Below are 14,042 nucleotides of genomic sequence, written 5' to 3'. Positions count from 1 at the left end.
AATGTTACTGGAGTTAAACAGCAACGTGACTGGTGTTAAACAGCATTGTTCCTGGTGTTAAACAGCAATGTTACTGGTGTTAAACGGCGGTGTTACTGGTGTTGAACGGCGGTGTTACTGGTGTTAAACGGCAATGTTACTGGTGTTAAACGGCAATGTTACTGGTGTTAAACAGCAACGTTACTGGTGTTAAACGGCAATGTTACTGGTGTTAAACGGCGGTGTTACTGGTGTTGAACGGCGGTGTTACTGGAGTTAAACGGCGGTGTTACTGGAGTTAAACGGCGGTGTTACTGGAGTTAAACGGCGGTGTTACTGGAGTTACACGGCGGTTTTGCTGGTGTAAAACGGAGGTGTTGCTGGTGTTGAACGGCGGTGTTACTGGTGTTGAACGGCGGTGTTACTGGTGTTAAACGGCGGTGTTACTGGTGTTAAACGGCGGTGTTACTGGTGTTAAACGGCGGTGTTACTGGTGTTACCGGTGTTAAACGGCGGTGTTACCTGTGTTAAACGGCGGTGTTACCGGTGTTAAACGGCGGTGTTACCGATGTTAAACGGCGGTGTTACTGGTGTTAAACGGCGGTGTTATTGGAGTTAAACGGCAGTGTTACTGGAGTTAAACGGCGGCGTTACTGGAGTTAAACAGCAACGTTACTGGAGTTAAACAGCAGTGTTACTGGAGTTAAACAGCAGCGTTACTGGAGTTAAACAGCAAAGATACTGGAGTTAAACAGCAGTGTTACTGGAGTTAAACAGCAGTGTTACTGGAGTTAAACAGCAACGTTACTGGAGTTAAACAGCAGCGTTACTGGAGTTAAACAGCAGCGTTACTGGAGTTAAACAGCAGCGTTACTGGAGTTAAACAGCAACGTTACTGGAGTTAAACAGCAGCGTTACTGGAGTTAAACAGCAACGTTACTGGAGTTAAACAGCAACGTTACTGGAGTTAAACAGCAACGTTACTGGAGTTAAACAGCAACGTTACTGGAGTTAAACAGCAATGTTACTGGAGTTAAACAGCAGTGTTACTGGAGTTAAACAGCAGTTAAACAGCAGTGTTACTGGCGTTAAACAGCAGTGTTACTGGCGTTAAACAGCAGTGTTACTGGCGTTAAACAGCAGTGTTACTGGAGTTAAACAGCAGTTAAACAGCAGTGTTACTGGAGTTAAACAGCAATGTTACTGGTGTTAAACAGCAATGTTACTGGTGTTAAACAGCAGTATTACTGAAGTTAAACAGCAGTGTTACTGGAGTTAAACAGCAATGTTACTGGAGTTAAACAGCAGTGTTACTGGTGTTAAACAGCAATGTTACTGGTGTTAAACAGCAGTATTACTGAAGTTAAACAGCAGTGTTACTGGAGTTAAACAGCAATCTTACTTCTGTTAAACAGCAATGTTACTGGTGTTAAACAGCAGTATTACTGAAGTTAAACAGCAGTGTTACTGGAGTTAAACAGCAATGTTACTGGAGTTAAACAGCATTGTTACTGGAGTTAAACAGCAGTGTTACTGGAGTTAAACAGCAATGTTACTGGTGTTAAACAGCAATGTTACTGGTGTTAAACAGCAGTATTACTGAAGTTAAACAGCAGTGTTACTGGAGTTAAACAGCAATCTTACTTCTGTTAAACAGCAATGTTACTGGTGTTAAACAGCAGTATTACTGAAGTTAAACAGCAGTGTTACTGGAGTTAAACAGCAATCTTACTTCTGTTAAACAGCAATGTTACTGGTGTTAAACAGCAGTATTACTGAAGTTAAACAGCAGTGTTACTGAAGTTAAACATCAGTGTTACTGGAGTTAAACAGCAATGTTACTGGAGTTAAACAGCAGTGTTACTGGTGTTAAACAGCAATGTTACTGGTGTTAAACAGCAATGTTACTGGTGTTAAACAGCAGTATTACTGAAGTTAAACAGCAGTGTTACTGGAGTTAAACAGCAATGTTACTGGAGTTAAACAGCAGTGTTACTGGTGTTAAACAGCAGTATTACTGAAGTTAAACAGCAGTGTTACTGGAGTTAAACAGCAGTGTTACTGGAGTTAAACAGCAGTGTTACTGGAGTTAAACAGCAATGTTACTGGTGTTAAATAGCAATGTTACTGGTGTTAAACGGCAGTTAAACAGCAACGTTACTGGTGTTAAACAATGTTACTGGTGTTAAACAGCAAAGTTACTGGTGTTAAAAAGCAATGTTACTGGTGTTAAACAGCAGTATTACTGAAGTTAAACAGCAGTGTTACTGGAGTTGAACAGCAATGTTACTGGAGTTAAACAGCATTGTTACTGGTGTTAAACAGCAATGTTACTGGTGTTAAACAGCAATGTTACTGGTGTTAAACAGCAGTATTACTGAAGTTAAACAGTAGTGTGACTGGAGTTAAACAGCAATGTTACTGGAGTTAAACAGCAGTGTTACTGGTGTGAAACAGCAATGTTACTGGAGTTAAACAGCAATGTTACTGCTGTTAAACAGCAGTGTTACTGGTGTTAAACAGCAATGTTACTGGAGTTAAACAGCAGTGTTACTGGTGTGAAACAGCAATGTTACTGGAGTTAAACAGCAATGTTACTGGTGTTAAACAGCAGTGTTACTGGTGTTAAACAGCAGCGTTACTGGAGTTAAACAGCAATGTTACTGGAGTTAAACAGCAGTGTTACTGGAGTTAAACAGCAGTGTTACTGGTGTTAAGCAGCAACGTTACTGGAGTTAAACGGCGGTGTTACTGGAGTTAAACGGCAGTGTTACTGGAGTTAAACGGCGGTGTTACTGGAGTTAAACGGTGGTGTTACTGGAGTTAAACGGCGGTGTTACTGGAGTTAAACGGCGGTGTTACTGGAGTTAAACGGCGGTGTTACTGGAGTTAAACGGCGGTGTTACTGGAGTTAAACAGCAACTTTACTGGTGTTAAACGGCACTGTTACTGGTATTAAACGGCAGTGTTACTGGAGTTAAACAGCAGTGTTACTGGAGTTAAACAGCAGTGTTACTGGAGTTAAACGGCGGTGTTACTGGTGTTAAACGGCACTGTTACTGGTGTTAAACGGCAGTGTTACTGGAGTTAAACGGCAGTGTTACTGGAGTTAAACGGCAGTGTTACTGGAGTTAAACGGCAGTGTTACTGGAGTTAAACGGCGGTGTTACTGGAGTTAAACGGCGGTGTTACTGGAGTTAAACGGCGGTGTTACTGGAGTTAAACGGCGGTGTTACTGGAGTTAAACAGCAACTTTACTGGTGTTAAACGGCACTGTTACTGGTGTTAAACGGCACTGTTACTGGAGTTAAACGGCAGTGTTACTGGAGTTAAACGGCAGTGTTACTGGAGTTAAACAGCAACTTTACTGGTGTTAAACGGCACTGTTACTGGTGTTAAACGGCAGTGTTACTGGAGTTAAACAGCAGTGTTACTGGAGTTAAACGGCAGTGTTACTGGAGTTAAACGGCAGTGTTACTGGAGTTAAACGGCAGTGTTACTGGAGATAAACAGCAGTGTTACTGGAGTTAAACGGCAGTGTTACTGGAGTTAAACAGCAACTTTACTGGTGTTAAACGGCACTGTTACTGGTGTTAAACAGCAGCGTTGCTGGAGTTAAACAGCAGTGTTACTGGAGTTAAACGGCAGTGTTACTGGAGTTAAACAGCAACTTTACTGGTGTTAAACGGCACTGTTACTGGTGTTAAACGGCAGTGTTACTGGAGTTAAACAGCAGTGTTACTGGAGTTAAACGGCAGTGTTACTGGAGTTAAACGGCAGTGTTACTGGAGTTAAACGGCAGTGTTACTGGAGATAAACAGCAGTGTTACTGGAGTTGAACAGCAACTTTACTGGTGTTAAACGGCACTGTTACTGGTGTTAAACGGCACTGTTACTGGAGTTAAACGGCAGTGTTACTGGAGTTAAACGGCAGTGTTACTGGAGTTAAACGGCAGTGTTACTGGAGTTAAACGGCAGTGTTACTGGAGTTAAACGGCAGTGTTACTGGAGTTAAACGGCAGTGTTACTGGAGTTAAACGGCAGTGTTACTGGAGTTAAACGGCAACGTTACTGGTGTTGAACAGCGGTGCTACTGGTGTTAAACAGCAGTGTTACTGGAGTTAAACAGCAACGTTACTGGTGTTAAACAGCAATGTTACTGGAGTTAAACAGCAACGTTACTGGAGTTAAACAGCAACGTTACTGGTGTTGAACAGCGGTGCTACTGGTGTTAAACAGCAGTGTTACTGGAGTTAAACAGCAATGTTACTGGAGTTAAACAGCAACGTTACTGGTGTTAAACAGCAGTGTTACTGGAGTTAAACAGCAGCGTTGCTGGAGTTAAACAGCAGTGTTACTGGAGTTGAACAGCAATGTTACTGGAGTTAAACAGCAATGTTACTGGTGTTAAACAGCAGTGTTACTGGAGTTGAACAGCAATGTTACTGGAGTTAAACAGCAGTGTTACTGGTGTTAAACAGCAGTGTTACTGGTGTTAAACAGCAGTGTTACTGGTGTTAAACAGCAGTTAAACAGCACTGTTACTGGTGTTAAACAGCAATGTTACTGGTGTTAAACGGCAGTTAAACAGCACTGTTACTGGTGTTAAACAGCAATGTTACTGGTGTTAAACGGCAGTTAAACAGCAACGTTACTGGTGTTAAACAGCAGTGTTACTGGAGTTGAACAGCAGGTAAACAGCAGCGTTACTGGTGTTAAACAGCAGTGTTACTGGAGTTAAACAGCAGTGTTACTGGAGTTAAACAGCAGTGTTACTGGCGTTAAACAGCAATGTTACTGGTGTTAAACAGCAGTATTACTGAAGTTAAACAGCAGTGTTACTGGAGTTAAACAGCAATCTTACTTCTCTTAAACAGCAATGTTACTGGTGTTAAACAGCAGTATTACTGAAGTTAAACAGCAGTGTTACTGGAGTTAAACAGCAGTGTTACTGGAGTTAAACAGCAGTTAAACAGCAGTGTTACTGGCGTTAAACAGCAGTATTACTGAAGTTAAACAGCAGTGTTACTGGAGTTAAACAGCGCTGTTTCTGGTGTTAAACAGCAATGTTACTGGTGTTAAACAGCAATGTTACTGGTGTTAAACAGCAGTTAAACAGCAGTGTTACTGGCCTTAAACAGCAGTATTACTGAAGTTAAACAGCAGTGTTACTGGAGTTAAACAGCGCTGTTTCTGGTGTTAAACAGCAATGTTACTGGCGTTAAACAGCAATGTTACTGGTGTTAAACAGCAGTATTACTGAAGTTAAACAGCAGTGTTACTGGAGTTAAACAGCGCTGTTTCTGGTGTTAAACAGCAATGTTACTGGTGTTAAACAGCAATGTTACTGGTGTTAAACAGCAGTATTACTGAAGTTAAACAGCAGTGTTACTGGAGTTAAACAGCAATGTTACTGGAGTTAAACAGCAGTGTTACTGGTGTTAAATAGCAGTGTTACTGGAGTTAAACAGCAGTTAACCAGCAGCGTTACTGGTGTTAAACAGCAGTGTTACTGGTGTTAAACAGCAGTTAAACAGCACTGTTACTGGTGTTAAACAGCAGTTAAACAGCACTGTTACTGGTGTTAAACAGCAATGTTACTGGTGTTAAACAGCAGTTAAACAGCACTGTTACTGGTGTTAAACAGCAATGTTACTGGTGTTAAACGGCAGTTAAGCAGCAACGTTACTGGTGTTAAACAGCAGTGTTACTGGTGTCAAACAGCAATGTTACTGGAGTTGAACAGCAATGTTACTGGAGTTGAACAGCAATGTTACTGGTGTTAAACAGCAGTGTTACTGGTGTCAAACAGCAATGTTACTGGAGTTGAACAGCAATGTTACTGGAGTTGAACAGCAATGTTACTGGAGTTGAACAGCAATGTTACTGGTGTTAAACAGCAGTGTTACTGGTGTCAAACAGCAATGTTACTGGAGTTGAACAGCAATGTTACTGGAGTTGAACAGCAATGTTACTGGAGTTGAACAGCAACGTTACTGGTGTTAAACAGCACTGTTACTGGTGTTAAACAGCAGTGTTACTGGTGTCAAACAGCAATGTTACTGGAGTTGAACAGCAATGTTACTGGAGTTGAACAGCAATGTTACTGGAGTTGAACAGCAATGTTACTGGAGTTGAACAGCAATGTTACTGGAGTTAAACAGCAATGTTACTGGTGTTAAACGGCAGTTAAACAGCACTGTTACTGGTGTTAAACAGCACTGTTACTGGTGTTAAACAGCAATGTTACTGGTGTTAAACGGCAGTGTTACTGGTGTTAAACAGCAATGTTACTGGAGTTGAACAGCAATGTTACTGGAGTTAAACAGCAATGTTACTGGTGTTAAACGGCAGTTAAACAGCAACGTTACTGGTGTTAAACAGCAGTGTTACTGGTGTTAAACAGCAATGTTACTGGTGTTAAACGGCAGTTAAACAGCAACGTTACTGGTGTTAAACAGCAGTGTTACTGGTGTTAAACAGCAATGTTACTGGAGTTGAACAGCAATGTTACTGGTGTTAAACAGCAACGTTACTGGTGTTAAACAGCAATGTTACTGGAGTTGAACAGCAATGTTACTGGTGTTAAACGGCAGTTAAACAGCACTGTTACTGGAGTTAAACAGCAATGTTACTGGAGTTGAACAGCAATGTTACTGGTGTTAAACAGCAATGTTACTGGAGTTGAACAGCAATGTTACTGGTGTTAAACAGCAATGTTACTGGTGTTAAACAGCAACGTTACTGGTGTTAAACAGCAATGTTACTGGTGTTAAACAGCAGTTAAACAGCACTTTTACTGGTGTTAAACAGCAGTGTTACTGGTGTTAAACAGCAATGTTACTGGAGTTGAACAGCAATGTTACTGGAGTTGAACAGCAATGTTACTGGTGTTAGACAGCAATGTTACTGGTGTTAAACAGCAATGTTACTGGTGTTAAACGGCAGTTAAACAGCACTGTTACTGGTGTTAAACAGCAGTTAAACAGCACTGTTACTGGTGTTAAACAGCAGTTAAACAGCACTGTTACTGGTGTTAAACAGCAGTGTTACTGGAGTTAAACAGCAGTGTAACTGGAGTTAAACAGCAGTATTACTGGAGTTAAACAGCAGCGTTACTGGTGTTAAACAGCAATGTTACTGGTGTTAAACGGCAGTGTTACTGGTGTCAAACAGCAATGTTACTGGAGTTGAACAGCAATGTTACTGGAGTTGAACAGCAATGTTACTGGAGTTGAACAGCAATGTTACTGGAGTTAAACAGCAATGTTACTGGAGTTAAACAGCAATGTTACTGGTGTTAAACGGCAGTTAAACAGCACTGTTACTGGTGTTAAACAGCACTGTTACTGGTGTTAAACAGCAATGTTACTGGTGTTAAACGGCAGTGTTACTGGTGTTAAACAGCAATGTTACTGGAGTTGAACAGCAATGTTACTGGAGTTAAACAGCAATGTTACTGGTGTTAAACGGCAGTTAAACAGCAACGTTACTGGTGTTAAACAGCAGTGTTACTGGTGTTAAACAGCAATGTTACTGGTGTTAAACGGCAGTTAAACAGCAACGTTACTGGTGTTAAACAGCAGTGTTACTGGTGTTAAACAGCAATGTTACTGGAGTTGAACAGCAATGTTACTGGTGTTAAACAGCAACGTTACTGGTGTTAAACAGCAATGTTACTGGAGTTGAACAGCAATGTTACTGGTGTTAAACGGCAGTTAAACAGCACTGTTACTGGAGTTAAACAGCAATGTTACTGGAGTTGAACAGCAATGTTACTGGTGTTAAACAGCAATGTTACTGGAGTTGAACAGCAATGTTACTGGTGTTAAACAGCAACGTTACTGGTGTTAAACAGCAATGTTACTGGTGTTAAACAGCAGTTAAACAGCACTGTTACTGGTGTTAAACAGCAGTGTTACTGGTGTTAAACAGCAATGTTACTGGAGTTGAACAGCAATGTTACTGGAGTTGAACAGCAATGTTACTGGTGTTAGACAGCAATGTTACTGGAGTTAAACAGCAATGTTACTGGTGTTAAACGGCAGTTAAACAGCACTGTTACTGGTGTTAAACAGCAGTTAAACAGCACTGTTACTGGTGTTAAACAGCAGTTAAACAGCACTGTTACTGGTGTTAAACAGCAGTGTTACTGGAGTTAAACAGCAGTGTAACTGGAGTTAAACAGCAGTATTACTGGAGTTAAACAGCAGCGTTACTGGTGTTAAACAGCAGTGTTACTGGTGTTAAACAGCAGTTAAACAGCACTGTTACTGGTGTTAAACAGCAGTTAAACAGCACTGTTACTGGTGTTAAACAGCAATGTTACTGGTGTTAAACAGCAATGTTACTGGTGTTAAACAGCAGTGTTACTGGAGTTAAACAGCAGTGTAACTGGAGTTAAACAGCAGTATTACTGGAGTTAAACAGCAGCGTTACTGGTGTTAAACAGCAATGTTACTGGTGTTAAACAGCAATGTTACTGGAGTTAAACAGCAACGTTACTGGTGTTAAACAGCATTGTTCCTGGTGTTAAACAGCAATGTTACTGGTGTTAAACGGCGGTGTTACTGGTGTTGAACGGCGGTGTTACTGGTGTTAAACGGCGGTGTTACTGGAGTTAAACGGCGGTGTTACTGGAGTTAAACGGCAACGTTACTGGTGTTAAACAGCATTGTTACTGGTGTTAAACAGCATTGTTACTGGTGTTAAACAGCATTGTTCCTGGTGTTAAACAGCAATGTTACTGGTGTTGAACGGCGGTGTTACTGGTGTTGAACGGCGGTGTTACTGGTGTTAAACAGCAATGTTACTGGAGTTAAACAGCAACGTGACTGGTGTTAAACAGCATTGTTCCTGGTGTTAAACAGCAATGTTACTGGTGTTAAACGGCGGTGTTACTGGTGTTGAACGGCGGTGTTACTGGTGTTAAACGGCAATGTTACTGGTGTTAAACGGCAATGTTACTGGTGTTAAACAGCAACGTTACTGGTGTTAAACGGCAATGTTACTGGTGTTAAACGGCGGTGTTACTGGTGTTGAACGGCGGTGTTACTGGTGTTAAACGGCGGTGTTACTGGAGTTAAACGGCGGTGTTACTGGAGTTAAACGGCGGTGTTACTGGAGTTACACGGCGGTTTTGCTGGTGTAAAACGGAGGTGTTGCTGGTGTTGAACGGCGGTGTTACTGGTGTTGAACGGCAGTGTTACTGGTGTTAAACGGCGGTGTTACTGGAGTTAAACAGCAACGTTACTGGTGTTAAACAGCAGCGTTACTGGAGTTAAACAGCAGCGTTACTGGAGTTAAACAGCAGCGTTACTGGAGTTAAACAGCAATGTTACTGGAGTGAAACAGCAGCGTTACTGGAGTGAAACAGCAGCGTTACTGGAGTGAAACAGCAGCGTTACTGGAGTTAAACAGCAACGTTACTGGAGTTAAACAGCAGCGTTACTGGAGTTAAACAGCAACGTTACTGGAGTTAAACAGCAGCGTTACTGGAGTTAAACAGCAGCGTTACTGGAGTTAAACAGCAGCGTTACTGGAGTTAAACGGCAACGTTACTGGAGTGAAACGGCAACGTTACTGGTGTTAAACGGCAGTGTTACTGGAGTGAAACGGCAACGTTACTGGAGTTAAACGGCAACCTTACTGGAGTTAAACGGCAACGTTACTGGAGTTAAACGGCAACGTTACTGGTGTTAAACAGCAGCGTTACTGGAGTTAAACAGCAGCGTTACTGGAGTTAAACGGCAACGTTACTGGAGTTAAACGGCAACGTTACTGGAGTTAAACGGCAACGTTACTGGAGTTAAACGGCAACGTTACTGGTGTTAAACGGCAGTGTTACTGGAGTTAAACGGCGGTGTTACTGGAGTTAAACGGCGGTGTTACTGGAGTTAAACGGCGGTGTTATTGGAGTTAAACGGCGGTGTTATTGGAGTTAAACGGCGGTGTTACTGGAGTTAAACCGCGGTGTTACTGGAGTTAAACCGCGGTGTTACTGGAGTTAAACGGCGGTGTTACTGGTGTAAAACGGCGGTGTTACTGGTGTAAAACGGCGGTGTTACTGGAGTTCAACGGCGGTGTTACTGGAGTTCAACGGCGGTGTTCCTGGTGTTCAACGGCGGTGTAACTGGAGTTAAACAGCAATGTTACTGGTGTTAAACTGCAAGGTTACTGGAGTTAAACGGCAGTTAAACAGCAATGTTACTGGAGTTAAACAGCAACGTTACTGGTGTTAAACAGCAATGTTACTGGAGTTAAGCAGCAACGTTACTGGTGTTAAACGGCAATGTTACTGGTGTTAAACGGCGGTGTTACTGGTGTTGAACGGCGGTGTTACTGGAGTTAAACGGCGGTGTTACTGGAGTTAAACGGCGGTGTTACTGGAGTTAAACGGCGGTGTTACTGGAGTTACACGGCGGTTTTGCTGGTGTAAAACGGAGGTGTTGCTGGTGTTGAACGGCGGTGTTACTGGTGTTGAACGGCGGTGTTACTGGTGTTAAACGGCGGTGTTACTGGTGTTAAACGGCGGTGTTACTGGTGTTAAACGGCGGTGTTACTGGTGTTACCGGTGTTAAACGGCGGTGTTACCTGTGTTAAACGGCGGTGTTACCGGTGTTAAACGGCGGTGTTACCGATGTTAAACGGCGGTGTTACTGGTGTTAAACGGCGGTGTTATTGGAGTTAAACGGCAGTGTTACTGGAGTTAAACGGCGGCGTTACTGGAGTTAAACAGCAACGTTACTGGAGTTAAACAGCAGTGTTACTGGAGTTAAACAGCAGCGTTACTGGAGTTAAACAGCAAAGATACTGGAGTTAAACAGCAGTGTTACTGGAGTTAAACAGCAGTGTTACTGGAGTTAAACAGCAACGTTACTGGAGTTAAACAGCAGCGTTACTGGAGTTAAACAGCAGCGTTACTGGAGTTAAACAGCAGCGTTATTGGAGTTAAACAGCAACGTTACTGGAGTTAAACAGCAGCGTTACTGGAGTTAAACAGCAACGTTACTGGAGTTAAACAGCAACGTTACTGGAGTTAAACAGCAACGTTACTGGAGTTAAACAGCAACGTTACTGGAGTTAAACAGCAATGTTACTGGAGTTAAACAGCAGTGTTACTGGAGTTAAACAGCAGTTAAACAGCAGTGTTACTGGCGTTAAACAGCAGTGTTACTGGCGTTAAACAGCAGTGTTACTGGCGTTAAACAGCAGTGTTACTGGAGTTAAACAGCAGTTAAACAGCAGTGTTACTGGAGTTAAACAGCAATGTTACTGGTGTTAAACAGCAATGTTACTGGTGTTAAACAGCAGTATTACTGAAGTTAAACAGCAGTGTTACTGGAGTTAAACAGCAATGTTACTGGAGTTAAACAGCAGTGTTACTGGTGTTAAACAGCAATGTTACTGGTGTTAAACAGCAGTATTACTGAAGTTAAACAGCAGTGTTACTGGAGTTAAACAGCAATCTTACTTCTGTTAAACAGCAATGTTACTGGTGTTAAACAGCAGTATTACTGAAGTTAAACAGCAGTGTTACTGGAGTTAAACAGCAATGTTACTGGAGTTAAACAGCAATGTTACTGGAGTTAAACAGCAGTGTTACTGGAGTTAAACAGCAATGTTACTGGTGTTAAACAGCAATGTTACTGGTGTTAAACAGCAGTATTACTGAAGTTAAACAGCAGTGTTACTGGAGTTAAACAGCAATCTTACTTCTGTTAAACAGCAATGTTACTGGTGTTAAACAGCAGTATTACTGAAGTTAAACAGCAGTGTTACTGGAGTTAAACAGCAATCTTACTTCTGTTAAACAGCAATGTTACTGGTGTTAAACAGCAGTATTACTGAAGTTAAACAGCAGTGTTACTGAAGTTAAACATCAGTGTTACTGGAGTTAAACAGCAATGTTACTGGAGTTAAACAGCAGTGTTACTGGTGTTAAACAGCAATGTTACTGGTGTTAAACAGCAATGTTACTGGTGTTAAACAGCAGTATTACTGAAGTTAAACAGCAGTGTTACTGGAGTTAAACAGCAATGTTACTGGAGTTAAACAGCAGTGTTACTGGTGTTAAACAGCAGTATTACTGAAGTTAAACAGCAGTGTTACTGGAGTTAAACAGCAGTGTTACTGGAGTTAAACAGCAGTGTTACTGGAGTTAAACAGCAATGTTACTGGTGTTAAATAGCAATGTTACTGGTGTTAAACGGCAGTTAAACAGCAACGTTACTGGTGTTAAACAATGTTACTGGTGTTAAACAGCAAAGTTACTGGTGTTAAAAAGCAATGTTACTGGTGTTAAACAGCAGTATTACTGAAGTTAAACAGCAGTGTTACTGGAGTTGAACAGCAATGTTACTGGAGTTAAACAGCATTGTTACTGGTGTTAAACAGCAATGTTACTGGTGTTAAACAGCAATGTTACTGGTGTTAAACAGCAGTATTACTGAAGTTAAACAGTAGTGTGACTGGAGTTAAACAGCAATGTTACTGGAGTTAAACAGCAGTGTTACTGGTGTGAAACAGCAATGTTACTGGAGTTAAACAGCAATGTTACTGCTGTTAAACAGCAGTGTTACTGGTGTTAAACAGCAATGTTACTGGAGTTAAACAGCAGTGTTACTGGTGTGAAACAGCAATGTTACTGGAGTTAAACAGCAATGTTACTGGTGTTAAACAGCAGTGTTACTGGTGTTAAACAGCAGCGTTACTGGAGTTAAACAGCAATGTTACTGGAGTTAAACAGCAGTGTTACTGGAGTTAAACAGCAGTGTTACTGGTGTTAAGCAGCAACGTTACTGGAGTTAAACGGCGGTGTTACTGGAGTTAAACGGCAGTGTTACTGGAGTTAAACGGCGGTGTTACTGGAGTTAAACGGTGGTGTTACTGGAGTTAAACGGCGGTGTTACTGGAGTTAAACGGCGGTGTTACTGGAGTTAAACGGCGGTGTTACTGGAGTTAAACGGCGGTGTTACTGGAGTTAAACAGCAACTTTACTGGTGTTAAACGGCACTGTTACTGGTGTTAAACGGCAGTGTTACTGGAGTTAAACAGCAGTGTTACTGGAGTTAAACAGCAGTGTTACTGGAGTTAAACGGCGGTGTTACTGGTGTTAAACGGCACTGTTACTGGTGTTAAACGGCAGTGTTACTGGAGTTAAACGGCAGTGTTACTGGAGTTAAACGGCAGTGTTACTGGAGTTAAACGGCAGTGTTACTGGAGTTAAACGGCGGTGTTACTGGAGTTAAACGGCGGTGTTACTGGAGTTAAACGGCGGTGTTACTGGAGTTAAACGGCGGTGTTACTGGAGTTAAACAGCAACTTTACTGGTGTTAAACGGCACTGTTACTGGTGTTAAACGGCACTGTTACTGGAGTTAAACGGCAGTGTTACTGGAGTTAAACGGCAGTGTTACTGGAGTTAAACAGCAACTTTACTGGTGTTAAACGGCACTGTTACTGGTGTTAAACGGCAGTGTTACTGGAGTTAAACAGCAGTGTTACTGGAGTTAAACGGCAGTGTTACTGGAGTTAAACGGCAGTGTTACTGGAGTTAAACGGCAGTGTTACTGGAGATAAACAGCAGTGTTACTGGAGTTAAACGGCAGTGTTACTGGAGTTAAACAGCAACTTTACTGGTGTTAAACGGCACTGTTACTGGTGTTAAACAGCAGCGTTGCTGGAGTTAAACAGCAGTGTTACTGGAGTTAAACGGCAGTGTTACTGGAGTTAAACAGCAACTTTACTGGTGTTAAACGGCACTGTTACTGGTGTTAAACGGCAGTGTTACTGGAGTTAAACAGCAGTGTTACTGGAGTTAAACGGCAGTGTTACTGGAGTTAAACGGCAGTGTTACTGGAGTTAAACGGCAGTGTTACTGGAGATAAACAGCAGTGTTACTGGAGTTGAACAGCAACTTTACTGGTGTTAAACGGCACTGTTACTGGTGTTAAACGGCACTGTTACTGGAGTTAAACGGCAGTGTTACTGGAGTTAAACGGCAGTGTTACTGGAGTTAAACGGCAGTGTTACTGGAGTTAAACGGCAGTGTTACTGGAGTTA

The sequence above is a fragment of the Heterodontus francisci genome, chromosome 43 (genome assembly GCF_036365525.1).
Source record: "Heterodontus francisci isolate sHetFra1 chromosome 43, sHetFra1.hap1, whole genome shotgun sequence".
NCBI classification, from domain to species: domain Eukaryota; kingdom Metazoa; phylum Chordata; class Chondrichthyes; order Heterodontiformes; family Heterodontidae; genus Heterodontus; species Heterodontus francisci.
This window is presented reverse-complemented; position numbering follows the sequence as displayed.